Below are 20,431 nucleotides of genomic sequence, written 5' to 3'. Positions count from 1 at the left end.
CCGTCTCTGAATGATGCAGTACGGTCCTGAGTAGGCCTGGGAGAGGGGGGGGTCTCTGTGTGCATCTACCCTTATGAATGCATATTTTACATTCTGCAGGTCGTTGGGGATGTACACTTTCTGACTGCATGGTAGGTCGTCTTCGCTGGCATTATCTTCTCTATTGCTTTTCGGGTTTCTGATGGTGATGTCAGGCTTGTTTGTTCTTGGAAGGTATCTGCTGGCAACGTCAACGCTTGGCCGTATAGGACTTCTGCTGGAGATACGTTGAACATTGCGTGCGGTGTCGTTCTTAGGCCCAGTAGGACCCATGGCAGCTCCTGTCTCCAACTCCCGCCTTGGCATTTGGCAGTGAGTGCTGCTTTTAGTGGTCAGTGCAGCCTCTCAACAGTGCCATTGGCTTCTGGGTTGTAGGCCGCAGTCTGCATTAATTTTTTCCCCAGACTGTCTGAGAGGGTGTTCCACAGGGCCGATGTGAAGTTGGCTCCCCTGTTGCTGGTGATGACCTGGGGGACTGCGTGCCTACTGACCAGTCAACGGGGGGCTTTACGCAGCTCTCCGCCATTTCCTGTAGTATTGGTGATGCTTCTGGCCACCTGGTGTTCCTGTCTAAGGTGGTAAACGGGTATCTGTACCCACTGGGAGGGGGTAGGACTCGCACTAAGTCGACGTGGATGTGGGCAAGTCACTGGTTCATTGTTGTGAACTCTCCTATCCTGCTTTCGACGTGCCTTGTAATTTTTGACGTCTGGCACGGGATGCATTCTCTTGTCCACTTTTTCATGTCTTTTCTCATTCCCCAACAGATGCACCACTCTCCTATGATTCGGGTGGCTGACCGGCCCGATGGTGGGATAGATTGTGGGTGAGAGTGAAGGCTCTCTTCTTAGGCCTTTTGGCAAGTAGGGGCGAGGGCGTGTGGTACTCTTTTTGCAGGCGATGGTCATCTTTCCACTGCGGACTGACAGGTCGTTCCTTCTGCTCTTCCACTATTTCGGGGTAGGCTATCCCGAGCTGGATGGTGTTGACCCAGTTTCTTGACAGTGTGTCCACCATAGTGTTTGCAGAACCCTTTAGGTACCTAATGTTGCTGGAGTGTTCAGCTATCACTGACAGGTGCAGTTGTTGTCACACTGACCACTCGCCTGCTGACTTCGTGAAGGCATGCACCTGTGGTTGATGGTCCATCTGCACCATGAAATGTCATCCCTCAAGCATGTGGTGGAAATGGCAGACTGCTTTGTAGCCTGCGAGCTCCCCATCAAATGTTGAATATTTCTCTTTCGCTGCCATCAACTTCTCGCTGAAGAAGGCCAGCAGACAACGACCACCATCAGTGTCCTGCTCATGTACGGCACCCATCGCCACGTTGCTTGCGTTGGTTGTCAGTGTGAGAGACCTATGGGGTAGAGGAAAGACTAATGTGGTTGCAGAGGTTATTGCTTGTTTTGCTAAAAGAAATGCTTTATCTTGATTTTCTGTCCAGTTTAGTTTCTTATTCTTTCCTTTAAGACCTTCAAATATGGGCTCATTATTTTAGCAATGTTCGGTATGAAGCGATGATAATAGTTTATTAAGCCCGATAATTCTTGTACTGATTTCACTGTTGCTGGTTTTGGGAGGTCTGTTATTGCTTTCACGTTTTCTGGTAGGGGTTTATTGGCTTCTAGGCTCACCTGGTGTCCCAGAAATTCTAGTTTTCTTTGCCCACTCACACTTATCTTTCCGAACTATGAGTTCGTTTTCTTTGAGTCTCTGTAGCACTTTGTCAATGTCTTTAAGATGTTTTAGGCTGGGGCAGAGTATTAGTATATCGTCAACGTAGACCTTGCAGAATGGAAGGTCACCAAACAGTTCCTCCATAAGTCTTTGGAATGTTGCTCCTGAGTTGCAGAGGCTGAAACAGCTGTAACTGAATGTGTAGGCGCCGAAGGGGTGATGATTGCAGTCTTCTCAATCATCTCCTTTCACCACTGGGACTTGGAAATACACTTTTAGCAGATCTATTTTTGTGAAGATTTTTGCTCCATTCATCTGGTTGGTTATGTCTGCTACATTTGGTAGTGGGGTATCAGTTTGGTTTTCCGTTGACATTTAGCCGTCAGTAGTCTCCGTAGGGCGCCATGTTCTGTCCAACTTCAGTACCATGTGTAGGGGTTATGCTTATGGGCTGGGGGCTTTTTGGGCATATTCCTGCTTCTTCCATTTCTTTGAAAACCTGCTTGGCATTAGCGAGCTTCTCTGGGCCAGACGTCTGAAATGCGAGTGGATCGGAGGACCTTCAGTCTCTATGTGTGATGTTATATTGCTGGTCTGGTTAAGTCGTGCTTCAGGTCGTCCTTGAATACGTCTTCATATTCTTGGAGGAGTTGCCGAAACTCTGGCGGTGGGACATCTGGTGCGACTGGGCATATTTGTTGCTTTCGTTTACTCAATGGTGTAGTTGTGGTACATCTGTTTGGCTTTTGAGATGATGTCGGCGCTGTTCTTGGGATCAGTTATTTTGCTGCTACATCTACTAGTAGGCTGTGTGCAGTTAGGAAATCCACTCCTAACAACGTCATCATCATGTCTGCCGTGATGAGAGTCCAGTCGTCTTTCCCATTAAAAGCTATTTTCATTTCCTGCCTTCAGTGGTGCTCCTCTGGCAGTTGATACGTGGAGGTTGGTGGGGGGAGCGGGGTAGAGTCATCTGTTCGGGCTGGCTGGGATGAATGATCTGCACGCTCTGGTGTCTACTAGAAACTCTGTGTTAGTTCTTTCATTTCTCAGGAAGAAGCACGTGGGGCCTCTTTGTTCGTACCTGGAAGAAAGACAGCGGTGGGCAGGCGTAGCTTCCCTTACGAGGAAACTGGTCTGCTCACTGCTGAAGTTAGTATGGCTGGGTCGCGTGTTTCTTTTCCGCGTTTCGTTCACGGGTTTCTTGTCACAGGATAATGGCGGTTGCAGTGTAAGTGCGTTGGGTCCACATGTGGGTGCTAAACAATAATATCAGGAGAGCCAGGAGCTCATCATTCATTGTGTGGCCGTTGTATCTTGACAGACCCGGTAGCACTTTCCTGAACCTTGTTCTTGCAGTATTTACGAAAGGGGCAGATTCAGCATCTAAAGCAGACTGATCTTGCAGGAATGGAATGGAATATGCAATTTAGGCTAAAGGCCAAGCTCTGGGACCTGTGAGGTCCTACAGCGCTGAAAAGGCAATTTAGAATAAAAAGATTTTAAGTGTGTAACAGGAGGAAAACCTCACAGTTTCACTATGAAGCAATTATTAGGAAAGGGTGGAAAGTAAGATGGAAAATAATATGAACTGAGGTAAAGTAAAAGGAACGAAAGGGGTTGCATGTAGGGGCCAAAGGGTTGCTGCAAAGAACCAGAATGCCTACAGTGCACCATGAGAGGTGCACTAACAGCAATGCCCCCTACGAATTGATATGGCAGGAAGAGCTGCGATCTTCTACAAACTGGAATCAGCGAGATATCTGAAAAGTATGTATGACAAGTTGAGCTATACCAATCCTATTGCGCCCTGCAAAGGTCATTTATTCCTAACACCGTTGGACTGTGGAACAGCTTCCTACAGGATGTGGTGCAATTGGAACTTCAGAAGTTCAAGCGAACGTGCAATGCATTACTACCCTAATACTAGTCTTCTTGCATTTTAATTTAATACATTTATACGTATGTTAATTTTTTTTTTTTTTTTTTTTTAGTAAGTGGGCTCTCTTCTTTCTGCATGTCCCTTTACCTCCTCTTACTTCTTCCTAATGAACACCATATTCTTTGGAAGCTTGAATTTCAAGTCAATGGTCCCTCGGGGTTTGTTCCATATGAATAGGTTTCATCTTCTGAATAATAATAATAATAATAATAATAATAATAATAATAATAATAATAATAATAATAATAATAATAATAATAATAATAATAATAATAATAATAATAATAATCTCCAGGAAGCGACGATCTAAATTTCTGCGAAAAAAATAAGATGAAATTTGCAATAGAAATACCAAATGAACAAACCACAAAGAAAACAAGGCCACGACTTGAAGCGTTGATAGAACTGCGGGAAAAGAACGACAGAAGTGCTGTTTTTTGATGCCACAATTTCGCCTACGGCTCAATTCACCATGACTCTTCCATTCAAAGAATCAGACACTTAACAAGCCTAACAGGAGGAGGCTTATGAAATGTGCAAAGTACGCAAAAACATACTTCTAAAGGAATATAAAAAAAAAAGGAATATAATCTAGCTGGTGAAGCGAGTGTTTTAATCACTGGTCTACAATTATGTAATTACGTAAGCTACCCACCAGTAACCTCTGTACTCTATTTTGGGTTCATGAGAAAGTTACCTTCATAAGGGTGAAAGATTCAAATAAATTAGGATGGGAAATCTTTTATTCTCCATACATATCCAATTTGAACACAACAACAACAATAATAATAATAATAATAATAATAATAATAATAATAATAAAGGGAGGGGACCTTCTCCTAGGGCAATAGCATTGAAAATTATTGCTGTTTCTATGGCAATCAATTTATATAGTCTTCTCTATTCTTCTTATCTTTTCATCAGCGTGTAGCTGGTGTATCAAGTTTCCAATGTTTACTCCCTGACTTTATTCAGTCCCTAGAGGACCAAGGTAGGGTCAGGTCGAGCGATTCCCTCCAGCCAACACTGCTGGCAGAAGCCCTTACGAACCAAGGTGCCCCATAGAAAAGCTCTATCCTCATCAGGGAAACGAAGGAAACAGCTGAAAACCTACGAGAAACCCAGGGAATTACGATGAGAAGAGCGGACAAAGCTGCTGCCCAAGTATTCATCCACACCTCTGAATACTACCAAAGGCTGGACCAAATACTGGCTGATGAATCGAAATTCCAGAAAATTGGCAAGAACCCCATCGAGGACATTTGATGAGACATCAATAGAACGGTTGAAAGGATCCACGCCTCAAGAAATGCCCCCAGGCTGACCAGAGTATATTTACGGTACCATAAAAACCCACAAGCCTGGTAAACCCCTGCGACCAATTATAAGCCAAATACCATGCCTACTTACAACATCGCAAAGAGACTAAATGCCTGCAGTTGTCTACCGACTTTTTATGGAAACTCTGAAACTGTCCTTCTACAGGTATTATTACCTCCCTAAGCGTCGAGAGCCTCTTCACGAATGTATCAGTCGACGAGATGATTGAACATATCCTGAACAGGGTATACAGATGTGAAGACACACTGACTATGAACATCCACGAAGGAGCTATTTGCCAATTTCTACACGAGTGTCGTAAGATCCCCTGCCCCACTCAACACTATTGGTATATAGTTGACACTTTTGTGGTGCTTTCGTCCGTCACGCCCTCTCACACTCGTCCACGCGGAAAACCTACGGAGGAGACTGAAAAATCAACGCAATTATTTAAAACCAAAAATTTCTCTAATCCCTTGATAGAACACCCAATCTCAGTTTCTATAAATAACTGGCAGTGAAAGTGCGATGGACACCGATAACAACCAAAAGTGACTCCATATAACTATATTACAGGGGCTACAGTTACCAAAAATATTTAGATAAGAAGGCCCTTAGAAAAATAAATGAAAATGTGACCCCTACTGTAGAAGGTGACAAGATTAATATGATAAAATATAATAGGAAAACGAGCCAGTTGTTGCTTAAAAACAACGCCGCGCCCCCAGCAACATCTCTAAAGAGAAGCAGTGTCATCTACGAATTTACATTCCTGGTGGAAGGATGCCACCATTCATATATCAGGATGACCACTACCAAACTCTCCAAAAGTCTCTCCTGTCATCTCCAAGAGGCGGCTATCTTTAATTATTATGCACAGAAACATCAAAGAAGACCCGAAAGAGAAGAGCTTGTAAAGAGCACCAAAATCTAGACTAGGCAACGGCCGCCGATGCCTACACGTCTTCTCGAGGCACTCAATATTTTAAAAAAAATTGCCAAGCATCAACAACCTGAAAGAAACGGAGTTCCTCCCTACCACCATAGACAGAAATTTAAGAAACCAGCCTACACCAGACACCGATGAGAGAGAGAGAGAGAGAGAGAGAGAGAGAGAGAGAGACACATCATCATCTGGACGATCACCGACGAGAGAGAGAGAGAGAGAGAGAGAGAGAGAGAGAGAGAGAGAGAGAGAGAGCACCGGACACCGGAGACATTATCATCTGGACGATCTATAATCCAGCCTACACAGTAAGGGGTACCCAAGCCCCAACACCCCCTTGCTGTATATACCCATGTAACTACATATCAATCCATTCACTCTTTGAAAATAATCACCAGGGCACATCTGAAACGCAAGAGGTAATAAAACTGAAATAACAAGGAAATTTTTTATGTCCTTTGGAAACTTGATACACCAGCTACAAGCTGATGAAAAGATATTAAGAATGGAGAAGACTATATAAACTGAATGCCGTAGAAACAGCCATTATTTTCAATAATAATAATAATAATAATAATAATAATAATAATAATAATAATAATAATTTATTCTCCAAACTTGTATTTTTCTAAGTCTCGTGTATGCTTCCGACTTCAGTATCTTCTTTTTATCAATCTTGTATAGTCTTCAAACTTGGTTACTTCTTCAGCCTTCTACTGTATATTCGCCAATTGTGGTTTAATTTAGCACAATCTTAACTTGGCCCTTTCAGTCTTGAGTATTCTTCGAAATCTGGTTTGCTTCCAGTCCATTTTCATCTCACGTGAGCTGTGCAGTTTCTTTGTTAGTTGCTGAAATTTATGTTGGTCTGGAGCCTCTGATGTACTTTATCATTCAAGATCTAAATTCAGGAAGCATAAGGGATAAAATGAAAGAACATACACTCCAGTGAATGTTGTAATGTATACCAAAAATCCACATACAATACCAAAAATAAACATAATTAATATGTGTACTTTTATCCAAATGTGAGCAGGAAGGAATTCTAGTTATTATGCTAATGTCTTCCACCGTAACTTACAGAGCTGTTCCGCCATGTGACGCGGCTCCTTGAAGCACTTAAACCCTTAGACGGGTATCAGATGACAGTTACATTATGGTCTAGCAGATACTTTAGCTTTATACTGCCTTGGAGTACATTATCTTTGGCAAATACATAGGACTTAACAGTATTTCTATGTAACCTTACCACTGGAAGCCAAACCTGTCTTGGGGGACGGGGTGAAAATGGCAAAAGTTTTCACAGGTTAGGTGCATCTTGTTGCTGGAAGTCAAGAGGACTTTGAACAGTTGGCGAGATGCTTGTCATGGTCTCATTCTTTTGGGGCTGGTGCTTTAGGAAAGACGCTCATTATACCGTTACAGGGTGAAAGTAGTGAGAGGTGTCGCAGGCTAGGTGCATCTTGTTTCTTCAAGTCCTGAAGCCTTTGACAGTTGACGAGATACTTGTTATGGGCTCATTCCGTGGGGGGGGGGGTGCTTTAGGAAGGGAGGTCGTTATACTGGTGCGGAAAGAGCCTAATTAGGATCCCATCACCCTGTGAATGTAGGTTACTGCTCTTGTGATACTGACCGACTCGGAATATCAATTAACCAACCTAACCAATGGGCAAAGTGAAAACCAAAACTTTAAATAGTATATTCTGCAAGAACGGACATGGACTTTTGGAAGCTTCATTTATCCGAGTATAATGGTTTGCTTCAAAAGAAAACTTGAGTAAAGTGTAAGATATATAGCAACAAGCGTGATAAGGACGAATACCACATAGCCTAGACAAGTTTTAATTAATTGTTATATTAATTAAATTTTAAGTAAGATTATAAAAACCTTGAATGCACCCATAATAAGATAAAGCATTGAAAAGTCAATTTGCAGTAATTTTTTTTTTTTGCTTTTGCTCCAGATGCAGATTTGAAAATTCCATCAATCTGACAACATAAAGCTAAATATTCTATAAAAAATCTGCCTGATTGTCAGAGATGTAATTTAAGTAAGTTATTTTGCAAGTTGTCTGACATCACAAGATTGTGTGAGAAGGAAGACAACAAAACTGAAAACTGCAAAACATAACAAATTGGAGGAAAAATAGCGCTTACTAAAATCGTTAACTGAAAAAGATTAGTATTAGAGTACATACCATACGTGAAAATAAAATTAAATCAACTTGTAAAATAATTGGAGAACAACTCAATCCCATGACTTTATTTCATATGCATTAATTGTAATGCATACATCTATTCTGAATCTAATTTATTCTGATTTTTCAATTATAAGCCATTATTTAGGCTCATCTGTTTCTGTAGCGATATTTATGGCCAAACTACTAATCATACAATTGTGGAAAAACAGTGCCTCTAGAATGTAATCACTCAGCATCTGATGAACTCGCATTCACAGTCTTGGTACACTGTGATGCCATTCATCATATAAAGTCTCTTAAGAACATGAGCCCAAGGCCTTCTTCCTCTGGAGCAGCCTCTCAAACTGCACCAGTTTCCTGGCGAGACCACTGTTCTCTCGCATCAGCCGGTCGCGCTCCTCCAAGAGTTGGTTCATGGCAGACTGCAAAACGGGGGCTTGAACCTGGACAGAGCCGGGTGGCGTCAGGCGCTTGACCCCCTTGACAACAACGAATTTTACGTCCCCAGGCTTTAAGCTAACTATCCGGGGCCCTTGTGGTTTCAAGTTCACTTTCGGTGGACCCGTTGGTCTTGACTTGCTTCCTTTATACCCAAATTGTTCAAGAAGCGGAAATTTCTCAGGAGACGGAACAGTCGGGTCAATAGCGACCGACGACGCTTCAGTGGATAAGTTTCCCAAATCCATAACAAAGGGCTTGGCAGCTCTGTCACTTCCAGTTGTCGGTATGGCAACGAGCGACCTTTCCACAATGGCTTCCGGACTTTCAGCGACCATCCTTCAAGTGGCTTATGACGAGTGTCTTCTGGCAAATGTTACAGAATGGGTATAACCTACTCTGAACACAGCAAACGATTCTTAAAATAATCTTTCTTTGTAGACTACTCCTTTAACAGTCCTCAACTAGTTCCTTGCCGCTGTGCCTGAAAAAGAGGAGAAATATGATAATATGGAGTTTAACAGAAGTTAATTATACAACCAACTATCGATACAAACTGCATTGCAGCACATCATACACTGAATCACGAGCATGTCAACACCGGTGAGTGGTATAATTTACGAAACAAAGGTACTGGGCTCACAAAAATAAAGTAATTAAATTTCTATGTAGTCGAACGAAGTCAAACCTAGCATCGCCAAAACGATTTTGAATAACAATAACAATGGTGCTCGTAAAGCTTCTATTTAAGTTTCATTCCTTAAGGGTTACAGCTTTTTTTTTACTATAGTATATTGTGAAATGACTAATATGGTAGAGAATTAAGGCTAGTTTGCGGAAGCTCCATGTTTCGGTCAAAAACTATATTTGCAACGATTGTGTGTGTGTGAGTTTAAATAGTGTTAAACATGAACTGACTATCCAATTACAACATTTCTCCCAATCATATAATGTTCAAATGACTACTATACTCTTTCTAAAATGTTTAGATCTCTCTGGCGGGGTTGTTTGGGTCTTCACAGGTAAGGCATATCTGCCAAATGTATAACAACAACAGCGAGATAAAATCATTTCTCCCATTACAGATATCAAATAAAACCTTTTTCGTTACGCAGAATTCCAAGTCTATTACATAGGTTCACGATTGATAATATTTTTTTAAGCAATTACAAGAAACGGAACCAGATTTTCTATCAATATGGCATCTCATTTTGGTGGTGTTGCCAGTACTTCACACACGGATCCACATGCGTTTAAATCCACGGATAAGCAGCTTAGATTTTCTCTAGGGAGCACTTTCGGTGGTCACGGTCATCACGGTATATTATGTCTGGAGGCATTTCTCGTTTCTACATATACCTTGATTTCTTAACATCGTAGGTAAAGAATAAATTGGTAAGCAAGGAAATATGAAATAAAGCATAACAGTAAGTTTGGCAAGAGAAAATAAACATTCGTATACAGACAGATCTCTGTCTCTCTCTCTGAAAAATAATAGATTGAAAACAATGACTAAATATTGCTTGAATACGATATAGCAACAACGTTTTGGCCTGACTGAAGGGTAGACTGACTTTGACACCGACTTACAAGAAGTCATTCCTGGTCATCTCACAGACATGGATAGACATCATCTTCACAGCCGAGAAAAGGCAATCGTCTACAAAGTAAATAGGTATTTTCAAGATGAAAAGGCGAATGGAGGGCCTATGTTATCCCATAAAAAAGCTCTCGCTCGGACAGCTGCTGCAACAGGTTTCAGCGAGAGTACAGTTAAAAGAGTCTGCAGCAAATTAAATGAAGAATGGTGGGCAGACTCTGAGCATGAACAGCCTGTATTTTCGTCACCGAAAAAATCTCGACCTGCAACCGCCACTGCTTTGGATGATTTTGACACATGCGTCATTAGAAGGGCAGTTCTGTCCTTTCATGAAAGACAGGAAATTCCAACTCTGGACTTGATAAAAGAGGAATTAAAAGAAAGAATATCTTTTAATGGCTGCCGTGAATCCCTTCGTAAGGTTCTCATGAAGATAGGATTCAGATTTAAGAAGGTTGATGGGCGTAAATTTCTCTTGGAAAGGCGAGATGTAACTGTAGCTCGGTCAAGATTTTTGAGAGATGAAGCGTCGCAAGGAGTCAGGGCAGAAATTCGTGATCTCGACGAAACTTGGGTCACTCAAAATTACACTGTTCAAAAGTGTTGGACAGACTTATCATCCCAGCAAGCTACGGGGGTAAAACCTCCCACCGGTAAAGGAAGCCGATTGATAATTCTACATGCAGGAACAGAAGACGGTTTTGTCAACAATGCAGAACTGGTTTTTCAAGCTAGGAATGATGGGGACTACCATGAACAGATGAATGCTGAAGTTTTTGAAAAATGGTTTAGAAATCAGTTGCTACCGAACATCCCTCCCAACTGTGCAATCGTGATGGACAACGCATCATACCATTCTATGCAACAGGAAAAGTATCCAACCTCATCTTGGAAGAAAGAAAACAAAGCATTGGTTGACAGAGAATGGCGAACAGCCAAGTGATGATTTGCTGAAAATTGAGCTGTATGAACTCGCTAAACGACGTATTAATAACATGGGAAAAAAGTATAAGATTGACGAAATTGCAGCTGAAGCAGGGCATAAGATAGTACGTATACCACCGTACCATTGCCAATGCAACCCTATTGAGCTCATATGGGCTCAAGTGAAGTCTTATATAGCGAAAAAGAATACGTTCAAACTGGCAGACCTTAAAATTTTTGTGCAAGAAGCATTGAACAATGTCACGGCGGAAAACTGGAAGAATGCAGCGGAGCACGTAGAGAAAATTCAAAAAGAGGATGCCTGGCAAGATGTGGCTGTAGACAAGTTGGTTGACAGTTTTGTCATCAACATAGCTGATAGCTCTGATGACGAGCTTTCTGAATAAATTATATATAAAAAAGAGAGGATTAGGCCTACAGGGGAAACCTCTCTCTCGAAAAAAACGCACCTTGACTTTTACCTCAGTGGTGGTGTGGAAAAAAAAGTTTGATCGAAAAAAAATAGTCCTTTAAAACTTAAGATGATCGTCACTCCTCGTTGTAGATAATATATAGGCGACAAAGAAGTTTATTTTAATTCGTAATTCGAAATATGAACAAGAAATATATCACCTATTTCTATAGCATTAATTAAATACTTTTAAGTATCTAATTGTGTAACAATGATAAATGTACATCTATCTACAAGTACTGACAAAATAGATAAGGTGATATGTAAAAAAAAAAAAAAAAAAAAAAAAAAAAGCTGTAAGATTTAGAAAAGAGAGAGAGAGAGAGAGAGAGAGAGAGAGAGAGAGAGAGAGAGAGAGAGAGAGAGAGAGAGAGAGAGAGAGCAGGGCGGAGTAGGAAGGAGATTAAAGTACCTGGAAATCAAAAGCCCCAAAAATCTTATAAGTATAGCCTCAGGGTTTGTCTCGAAGACATTTAAAGGTCACACACGTGTCAGTTGCCTGTTTTCGTAAAACTGGCAACAGGGCAGATCTTTAAAAGCCTCGCCATAGAGATCTATTCGTCGTGGCAAGAGTATAGGGCATATTCTCTAGACCTTGTATTAGGGAAGAGGGAAATTTCCTTAGGGTTTTATAATAACAGCGAATAAACTTATGCAAATCAAATGTAATTAGAAAAAGTACGAAAACAACGACAGCAACCGTTAGGAATATATTATCTGTATATGTATATAATACGAAATAAATTAACAAGACGCGGTGATCGGGGAACAAACATTTTATAATTCACGGAGTTGAATAGTAACGGCCGCCTTACAAAATGGTGCCTCTGCTATTCTAGTAGAGTAACTAGGAAAATTCTGGTACTTATATTCCTCTGTAAATCTCCATTACTAACGACAACAACAAAAACAAAGGCAATAGTTTAGTCAATAATTATTCACTTGATGATGATTTGCGATGACCATACACTGCTTTTTCGAATTTTGCATATGTACTGCTATTCTATGAATAGTATACTGATCTAACTTGTTCTTGTCAGTGCTGCCAACTAGCGGCAGTTTCACGAACTCTTACTGGTCGACTACTAGACTTCAGTTGGCAGCCTTTCAAAAGCTTTTCAGGAATCGGCACACCGAACGAACTCTCGACAACAATCACGAAATGACGAAACCTTCAGGTAATTCATGAAAATTCGTTGCATAGATTAGCCAGCCCTCATGAGTCAGTGGTGACGTTTATCGACTTTGTTCGGGCTGTAGGTGGTAACGCACACGTTCGTTTCAAGTACATTGCACCGCCTAAAAATTGCCGGTCGAAACTTTTAAGTTCGAAGTTCATGATTGCGAAAAACATGCCTAACTAATACTTGACCAGCTGTTAAGTAAAAGTTAACATACTTTACGGCTAAAATTTAAGACGAAATATATAAGAATAATTTCAAGAGCACAGTGACACAATGACGTTCCAGAACAATCTAGTTTGGGGGACGTTGCAATGAAGAAGGGTCGTGCTGACATGAGGACATGTTAACACAGCAGCATTAGGACAGATTAACATGAAATTAGCATTTAAAATCTTTAATTCTTACGCGGTAATGAGCGGCAAAGGGCGGTTTCTGACTCCTCTATAGATATGATTTGATACACGATTCGGAGGTTTTTCATAAAGATTTGAATTAAGACTGGCTGAATCTCCCATTGGGTAAACCAGTTATTAAAGAAATAAAAGTCATGTAGGACTGTAAGATTTTTATCAGTTATATTGCTAAAACTGGGTTCATTATTACTATAATTCTAATCGCAACAGTTGTTAATAGTTTCAAGGCCTAAATCATCACTAGCATCTCCTTCGCTGATAGGAGTATTGTTAACAGTGGTAATAGCACAGCTACATCACCCTCCAAAAATGGACTGCTAATTTTTATCATCTTAAATTTTGATTTGCCGCTTGTACTAGAGTGCGACATCCATAAATTCCGATATACAGACTCGGAAACGAGAAGGAACGACAGAAAAGGCGGGCTATTCTAACCCAAGACAGAAACAAAATTTCAAAATCACAGTCGAAGGGAAAATCCTACTAAGCAATAGGTAAATCCCTACAGGTATTACATACAATTTCCAGCCTAGGGCCGAAGAGAAGATGGGGTGGGGGTGTGGGTGGGGGAGGGAGAGAGGGTTAGGTCTTTACCGTGCAAGACGGAATAGACTTTGGCGGTGGCCGGTAGGTAGACTCCTGGTTTTTTGGACCGCGGTAATTTCACTCCCAGTCTTTTGATTCCCGGTGAACTGAAATCCGGTTTCGTCAACACCCGGTACTTTGACACCCAAAATAAACAACGGTAATTTCACTCCCGGTATTTTGATTCCCGGTGAACTGAAATCCGGTTTCGTCAACACCCGGTACTTTGACACCCAAAATAAACAACGGTAATTTCACTCCCGGTATTTTGATTCCCGGTGAACTGAAATCCGGTTTCGTCAACACCCGGTACTTTGACACCCAAAATAAACAACGGTAATTTCACTCCCGGTATTTTGATTCCCAGTGAACTGAAATCCGGTTTCGTCAACACCCGGTACTTTGACACCCAAAATAAACAACGGTAATTTCACTCCCGGTATTTTGATTCCCGGTGAACTGAAATCCGGTTTCGTCAACACCCGGTACTTTGACACCCAAAATAAACAACGGTAATTTCACTCCCGGTATTTTGATTCCCGGTGAACTGAAATCCGGTTTCGTCAACACCCGGTACTTTGACACCCAAAATAAACAACGGTAATTTCACTCCCGGTATTTTGATTCCCGGTGAACTGAAATCCGGTTTCGTCAACACCCGGTACTTTGACACCCAAAATAAACAACGGTAATTTCACTCCCGGTATTTTGATTCCCGGTGAACTGAAATCCGGTTTCGTCAACACCCGGTACTTTGACACCCAAAATAAACAACGGGAATTTCACTCCCGGTATTTTGATTCCCAGTGAACTGAAATCCGGTTTCGTCAACACCCGGTACTTTGACACCCAAAATAAACAACGGTAATTTCACTCCCGGTATTTTGATTCCCGGTGAACTGAAATCCGGTTTCGTCAACACCGGTACTTTGACACCCAAAATAAACAACGGTAATTTCACTCCCGGTATTTTGATTCCCAGTGAACTGAAATCCGGTTTCGTCAACACCCGGTACTTTGACACCCAAAATAAACAACGGTAATTTCACTCCCGGTATTTTGATTCCCGGTGAACTGAAATCCGGTTTCGTCAACACCCGGCACTTTGACACCCAAAATAAACAACGGTAATTTCACTCCCGGTATTTTGATTCCCAGTGAACTGAAATCCGGTTTCGTCAACACCCGGTACTTTGACACCCAAAATAAACAACGGTAATTTCACTCCCGGTATTTTGATTCCCGGTGAACTGAAATCCGGTTTCGTCAACACCCGGTACTTTGACACCCAAAATAAACAACGGTAATTTCACTCCCGGTATTTTGATTCCCAGTGAACTGAAATCCGGTTTCGTCAACACCAGGTACTTTGACACCCAAAATAAACAACGGTAATTTCACTCCCGGTATTTTGATTCCCGGTGAACTGAAATCCGGTTTCGTCAACACCCGGTACTTTGACACCCAAAATAAACAACGGTAATTTCACTCCCGGTATTTTGATTCCCGGTGAACTGAAATCCGGTTTCGTCAACACCCGGTAATTTGACACCCAAATTAAACAAAAACCAGGAAGGATATTTTCTGAAATAGCTTAAGGCAATTACCTTATTTAGGAGATGGAAATGACGTAATTCGATTGTTTCGCAAGTTGAAGGCTTAGTTTACATTTTATTTCAATTGAAGTGTATAAGTAACATTTAGCAGTTGCATCAGAGCTCCTGGCTGTTTAAAGACAATTTTTATAGCCATGTCTCGTACCATTCAGAGCACCCGTGGTGGAAAGAAACTCTTATGACTTAAATTACATTTACGAAAGGCAGAAAACAAACGCTGATTGGTCAACATTTTATTAGGAGTGTGAAGTGAAGAGTTGCAAAGCACGCCTACATACATTACAGGCGTGCTTTGTAAGTCTTCACTTCACACTTCCAATAAATTTTTGACCCATCAGCGTTTGTTTCCTACCTTTCGTATATGTAATTTAAGTCATCTAAGAGTTTCTTTCCACCACGGGTGCTCTGAATGGTACGAGACATGGCTATAAAAAAATGTCTTTAAACGGCCAGGAGCTCTGATGCAACTGCTAAATGTTACTTATACACTTCAATTGAAATAAAATGTAAACTAAGTCTTCAACTTCCGAAACAATCGAATTACGTCATTTCCATCTCCTAAATAAGGTAATAGCTCTAAGCTATTTTAAAAAAAATATCCTTCCTTAAATTGGCTATTTGTTTATTTTGGCTGTCAAATTACCGGGTGTCAACGGAACCGGATTTCGGTTCACCGGGAGTGAAGTTACCGGGGTCAAGTTCTGGGATTCAAAATATCTAGAACCGACTTTCGCCCTCTTACAGGACAGAGGGTTAAAATGCTAGTAAAAGCAGAAGACAGAATTCCGGAGCATGGCTGCGGGAGAAAGGAAGGAAACATCACTGAACCTTGAAGAGGCTACACGACATCGGCACACGAACACCTTGAGCATCCATGGGACAGGGCATAGGCCTAATAGCCTCATCCCCACCCCTACCCCGACACAAAATAAGAGGACAACAAACACTGATGGGTAACACAGAATGGTGTCAAAGCCATTAATGGACAACAGGCGAAACGTGACACGTTAGTGTGTGTGTGTGTGTCGGGGGGGAAGATGGGGATCAATGAATGGCCGTGCATGATCAACGAACGAAGTATATGAGGGAGTGGCTTCCACCAAGCCCATCATAGCTAAATCTTAATTGGTTGGGTACAATTCGAGGACAACCAACCAAAATGCTAAGATCATACAAGATGCAAATACTTCCTCCTCTTTCCAACCAATCACACCAGAGCGATCGTAACTGAAGTTCTTACCGGCCGTGAAAAGAGATTTAGATTATCTTAAAAAAAAAAAAAAAAAAAAAAAAAAAAAAAGAGAGAGAGAATTTAACGCGGTGAAGATTTACCTGTTTACAAAGTTCTTAACTATACAGGGTTTCTCACGTCGTAAAATTTGCTTGTTATCTATTTAAATACGTCAGTCGAGGAGGGAATGTTTCTCTCGAACTGTGTCTGTTTGCTAATGCTACTTGTTGATTACACGCATGCATACAGTGTGTGTGTATATATATATATATATATATATGTATATATATATATATATATATATATATATATATATATATATATATATATTATATATATATATATACATACACATGTATACACACATATAAACACACATTAAGTATATCTTAGTTTAACCAGACCCCTGAGCTGATTAACAGCTCTCCTAGGGCTGGCCCGAAGGATTAGACTTACTTTACGTGGCTAAGAACCAACTGGTTACATAGCAACGGGACCTACAGCTTATTGTGGAATCCGAACCACATCATGACGAGAAATGAATTTCTATCACCAGAAATAAATTCCTCTAATTCTTCATTGGCCAGTCGGAGAGTCGAACGCTGGGCCAACAGCGTGCTGGCCGAGAGCTCTACCCACCCCTCCAATGAAGAACTATAAACATGTATGTATAAATATATTATATATATAGTACGGATGAGCTGAAATGGATTTACATATCCTTCTCCGTACAACAACGGGCAAGGGGGCAGGTTCGAATCCCACCAAGGCCGGAAGAGAAGGGCTTCTTAATTTTATGCGACCTGTATTCAAAGCTCGTAATGACAAGCAAGTTTTGGACCCTGGTGATAAGTATAACCTTTAATGTGTGAGAAATGGGGAAAGTTACGAGGTCTTTGATTGAGGTCACAATACTTGTACAACGACCGTCCCTTCAGAGATTACCTCGCCAGGGCTCACGCTTATGTGGATTCGGTTGCTGACAACAATGCTATCAGATGTACCTCTGAAACTGGATACGTGGTGCAAGACCAAGAATACCAACCAGTAATGGTAATGCTCGTGTGTGTGTGTGTGTGTGTGTGTGTGTGTGTGTGTGTGTGTGTGTGTGTGTGTGTGTGTGTGTGTGTGTGTGTGTGGGGAGAATGCGGGGTTTGCAGGAACCAACCATTCCACTCGTTCTTATCAGTAACCCGAATCTTGCAACGAGATGCTTTGTTTTCCCTACCACCAGCTCTGAAAGATAACCTGACGCAACGAGAGAGAGAGAGAGAGAGAGAGAGAGAGAGAGAGAGAGAGAGAGAGAGAGAGAGAGAGAGAGAGAAATTATTAAAGGAAGCAAGATCAAAATCATGCAGAAACACATTCAACACGAGAAAATACATGAAGGCAAGTAGTCAGGGCGCATGATTACAGTATTTTCTTATGAAGAGGAAAGAAAGTCACAGAAACAGAATCGGACAGAAGAGAAGAATAAGCAAAAGATTATCATAATAATTAGATACAGATGCTGAAAGAAAATTCCAAAGCTTCACGATGGATGGAGAGAAGCAATTAGCGACTCGTGCGATACAAGAACTATTTATTTTTAGGGATAAATGTGTGAAGAAATTGCCGAATGTGTGCCAGTTCTCTTGGTAAGAAGTGCAGCTTAGTGAACCCGTGATTAAAAAAAAAAAATTTCCAAAAATGGAGAGAGCTGCTACCCTGTGGCAGAGAGGAAGATGATCAGGAGAAGTAAAAGAGGGGCCACTGATTAAACAGATGCCTTAGGCTCAAAAAGGTAGAGGCACCCAAAATGCATGTTGAATATAATGAGGTGATTAAGTCCAACATGAAGCTTTACTAACTTGGGGCAATACCCCCAAAAAGCATAGGTCCAACAAAAAGCCCCAGTAACTGAAAGTAATATTAAAAACAGAGTTGAAGAAGCCAAACAAAACTTTTTTTTAATAACTGGGGAGCTATAAAGGGTGATTAGTCCAACAAAGCTTCATGAACTGTAAGCAAAACTCTAACCAGGGTAAGTCCAACATAAATCTTCATTAACTGGGAGCAATACTCACAATAGGTTAAGTGCAATATAATGCTCCATTAACTGGGGGGAATATGCAAAAAGGGGGAATACACTGAATAACTCGGGTGTTTGCTTTAAATGAGGGCTGTTAAGTCCAACATAAGGCTTTTTTTTTATCACGAAATGAGGCTCCATACAGGGCTGAATAAGCCCAACAAAAAGCTTAGGAACAATGCTCTATAGAGGGGTGAATAAACTTAACATAAAGTTACACTACATAGAAACAAATCTCCAAAGGGGATGAATAAGCCCAACATAAAGCTTCACCAACTGGAAGCAATGCTCCAAATACATGAAAAAATCCAACATAAAGTTACATTAATTGAAAGTAGTTTTCCAACCAGGGGTGAAATAGTTCACTAACTGGCAGCAATGCTTTACAAAGAGGTTGCATAAATCCAAAAGAGTAAACATGACTAAAATAAAGCCTCTAATGGAAAGCAATGATACATACAGAGGTGCCCAAGTCCAAAATAAAGCTTCATTAACTGTGAACACCACTCAGAAGAGGTGAATAAATCCAACATGAAGCTTCATTAAACTGAGCAATGCTGGATCCAGTAAGGGGTGAAACAGACCAGTACTGTATAAAGCAATTCTTCACAAAGGGTAGATAAGTCCAAATTAAAGCTTTATTAACTGAAGTTATGATCCAAAAATGGTGATAAAGTCCTAATAAAGCTTAATAAACTGTGAGCAATGATCCAACAGAAGTGCATCAGTCAAAAATGAGCTTCATTAACTCAGAACAATGCTCCAACCCAGGGTGAAATAGTCCTAAATACAGCTTCACTATGTGGAAGCAATGCTTCAAAAAATTGAGTTAGGCTGCAAACACCTACTAAGACCTTGCAGGACATTAATTCTAACAAACCTGTGCTATGGATATGAGGTACAGTATTCACATATGCCTCTCCACATAGAATAAAAACTCTAAACACCATTCATAATACATGAATCTGGATAAACACTAGCCTTTCAATCTTCTTCAATTGCAAATACGATGGATCGTAACTGAATGCAGTTCCTGAGATCAGAAACATTTGCAGATAATTTCAGAGACCATCCCCAAATATGTATACCTTTCCAAGTAAAAGATTTTGAATAAATTGAAAGTTAAACTGTGATATAATGCCATTCAAACATTCTCAAATTCTTCAATGGTGATTACAAGAAATTAAATATTGTAAAATTCTGAATTCTGGAAAGCAGATATCAAATCAAGTAATGTTAGCTTCCTATTTAGAACAAGTTTCGATGTACAAGGATGCTGCTCCAATATACACTGATGGCTCTAAATCTGATGGTGGCCTGGATCCAGAGTTATTTCCCTAGATACTGAGTGCTGTAGCTCTTTGAGAAACATGTCGGAAATCTTTACTGCAAGCTTACTGGGAATTTAACATTTTAATAAGAAACTGTGACAAGAGGAAAGAAAAACTCTAATTTTCAGTGATTCCCTAAGTGTACTACAATCTTTTTAAGGCTCAATACCAAGCTCCCAGGTGCCTTTGAGATTTTGGAATGGGATATTTTTAGTTAATTGTACCGGTATAGAAAGGAACTTTTGCTGGGCACAAGCTCACATAGGTATAACAAGTAATGAAAGGAGAGAGTTAAGCAATGAAAGGAGAGAGTTCTGCAAAGAGTATTACATCAAATGCTAAGGTAAGACAGACTTCTTCCCCTTTTAGAGACTTTTCCCAAGCAATCCAGACAAAAGTAAAAGAGGTCTGGCAAAACTCACTGGAAAGTCTGTTGGC

The 20,431-nt window shown here is 40.8% G+C and overlaps 1 protein-coding gene and 1 long non-coding RNA gene across 2 annotated transcripts in view; one reads left to right on the top strand and one right to left on the bottom strand.

Moving 5' to 3' along the window:
• Positions 1 to 6,870: 6,870 nt before the first annotated feature.
• The window catches only part of LOC136825481 (uncharacterized), a 28,089-nt gene continuing 14,528 nt past the window's right edge, over positions 6,871 to 20,431 (bottom strand). Inside the window, exon 3 of the long non-coding RNA XR_010849354.1 lies at positions 6,871 to 9,050. This is a non-coding gene — a long non-coding RNA (uncharacterized lncRNA). The remainder of the gene's footprint in view (positions 9,051 to 20,431) is intronic.
• The window catches only part of LOC136825478 (thyroid transcription factor 1-associated protein 26), a 123,295-nt gene continuing 115,495 nt past the window's right edge, over positions 12,632 to 20,431 (top strand). The window contains exon 1 of the mRNA XM_067082008.1: positions 12,632 to 12,740. The gene's annotated coding sequence lies outside the window, so the exon portion shown is untranslated. The remainder of the gene's footprint in view (positions 12,741 to 20,431) is intronic.

This window comes from Macrobrachium rosenbergii, chromosome 37 (genome assembly GCF_040412425.1).
Source record: "Macrobrachium rosenbergii isolate ZJJX-2024 chromosome 37, ASM4041242v1, whole genome shotgun sequence".
Lineage (NCBI taxonomy): Eukaryota > Metazoa > Arthropoda > Malacostraca > Decapoda > Palaemonidae > Macrobrachium > Macrobrachium rosenbergii.
The sequence above is the reverse complement of the archived record's forward strand: the minus strand, read 5'-3'. Positions and strand labels throughout refer to the sequence as shown.